Consider the following 2,798-nt stretch of genomic DNA (forward strand, 5'->3'; position numbering starts at 1 on the left):
AAAATAAAAAAGAATGTGGAAATTTTTGAATAATATCATTAATATCACAAGCAAGTAAAATTTTGCTGGAGATAATTCAAAAACAGTTGCAGCAGTACATTGACAGGGAAGGGCCAGAAAGTCAAGCCAGATTCAGAAGAGGACGTGGAATGCTGATTTCAGATGGATCTTGACTGAAAGCAGAGAATACTAAAAAAAAAAGTTTACCTGTGTTTTATTGACTATGCAAAGGCATTCAACTGTATGGATCATAACAAATTATGCATAACTTTGCAAAGAATAAGAATTTCAGGATACTTAATTGTGCTTACGGGTAACCTGTGTATAGACCATGAGGCAGTCCTTTCGAACAGAACAAGGGGATACTGAATGGTTTAAAATCAGGAAAGGTGTGCATCAGGGTTGTAGCCTTTCACCATACTTATTCAACATGTATGCTGAGCAAATAATCCAAGAAGCTGGACTATATGAGGAAGAATGTGGCACCAGGATTGAAGGAAGACTCATTAACAACCTGTGATATGCAGGTGACACAACACTGTTTGCTGAAAGTGAAGAGGACTTGAAGCACTTACTGATGAAGAGCAACTACAGCCTTCAGTATGGATTACATCTCAGCATAAAGTAAACAAGAATCTTCACAACTGGACCGATAAGCAACATCATGATAAACGGAATAAATATTAAAGTTGGCAAGGATTTAATTTTACTTGGATCCACTATCAATGCCCATGGAAGCAGCAGCCAAGATATCAAACTATGTATTACATTGGGCAAATCTGCTGCAAAAGATCTCTTTAAAGTGTTCCAAAGCAAAGATATCACTTTGAGGACTAAGGTGTGCCTGACCCAAATCATAGTATTTTCAATTGCCTCATATGCATGCTAAAGCTGGACAGTGAATAAGGAAGACAGAAGAAGAATTGATGCCTGTGAATTATGGTGCCGGTGAAGAATATTGAATATTCCATAGTCTGTCAGAAGAATGAACAAATATGTACTGGAAGAAGTACAGCCAGAATGCTCCTTAGAAGCGAGGATGAGACTTTATCTCAGGTACTTTGAACATGTTATCAGGAGGGACCAGTTCCTGGAGAAGGACATCATGCTTGATAAAGTAGAGTGTCAGCAAAAAAGAGGAAGACCCTCAATGAGGTGAATTGAGACAGTGGCTGCAACAATGGGTTCAAACATAACAACTATTGTGAGGATAGCGCAGGACTGGGTAGTGTTTTGTTCTGTTGTACATAGGGTCGCTATGAGTCAGAATCAACTTGACGACACGTAACAACAACTTGTTCATTGCTGCTTTTTTCACAATAGTAAATAAGTGGAAACAATCGGAGTGCCCATCAACTGATGAATGGATAAGAAAATTATGGTATATGCATACAATGAAATACTATGCAACCATAAATAACAGTGATGAGTCCATGAAACAGATGATAACATTATGCCTGGAGGGCACAATGTAAGTGGAATAAATCAAGCATATATGGACAAATATTGTATGATCCTTTTTTAAGAAGACAAGAATAGATAAATACAGACAGATCAATGTTCCCTGGTGGTTACCAGGGAGAGGAAGAGGGGAGGGGAAAGTATGCTGTAGACTGTAGACGCTTGTTATTTTTGATGATAGGAAAACTGGCACTGAATGTTGATGTAGTGAACACAGCATAACCAAAGTAAAAACAAGTGAGCACATATGGCTGGGTATAGGCATACTGTGATATGAGTAGGAATAGGTGTGCATATAGGTGAGAATATATATAAGTATCTATACCCAAAAAATCCATTTCCTTTGAGTCAATTCCCACTCATAGAGACCCTTTACGACAGAGTAGAAGTGCCCATAGGGTTTACTGAAGCAGACTGCCACATCTTTCTCCCTCAGAAGTATCTATAGTTATGTGAAAATACAAATATGTGGGTGCAGGCACTTGTGTTCATTGAAGACGCAAATATAGATACTCCTCAGATATAACCAAACACCTTCCAAGATTAGTTTTCTGGGTTTGAAGACTTAGGACCATAGTCTCATTGGACAACTCAGTCAATTGGCATAACATAGTTCACAAAAATCATGGTCTACATTCTAACAAAGTGAGTTGTATCTGGGATCTTAAAAGCTTACAAGGAGCTATCTAAGACACAAGTATGGGTTTCCACTTGCAAGGGGCAAAACTGTAAGAAGGTAACCAAAATCTCAGAGAAGGAACTAGTCTACATGAGCCACAACCTCATCTACCCTGAGCCCAGAAGAACTAGATGGTGCCTGGCTACCATCACTGACTGTTCTGTCTAGGGTCATAATAGTTGATCTCAGGTAGAATGGGAGAAAATTATGGAGCAGAACTCAAATTCTAATTTAAAAAAAAAAAAAGCCAGACAAACCGGAACAGTAGAGAACAGGGGACTCCCTGAGGCTATCACCCCGAGACACTATTTAAACCTAGAACTGAGCCTATTCCCTGAGATCACCTTTTAGCACAATAGCTGACCAGCACACAGAATAAAAGATACTACACATAAGATCAGTGCTGTACTTATAAACCATCAATATGAGACCAAAAGGTAAACAATTACTCAAAAGCAAAGATGAGAAGATGAGGGAGCAGGGAAACTAGAGCACTGGAAAGAGAATAAACTGAATACAATTAAAGAGAATGTTGGTACATTGTGATAAATGTAACTAATGTCACTGAAAAATTTATGTGGAAAATATGAAATGGGAACCTAACTTGCTGTGAAATCTTTCACCAAAAACGCAATAAAATATTACTAAAAAAAAAAAA

The sequence above is a fragment of the Trichechus manatus genome, unplaced genomic scaffold (assembly GCF_000243295.1).
Source record: "Trichechus manatus latirostris isolate Lorelei unplaced genomic scaffold, TriManLat1.0 scaffold00044, whole genome shotgun sequence".
Lineage (NCBI taxonomy): Eukaryota > Metazoa > Chordata > Mammalia > Sirenia > Trichechidae > Trichechus > Trichechus manatus.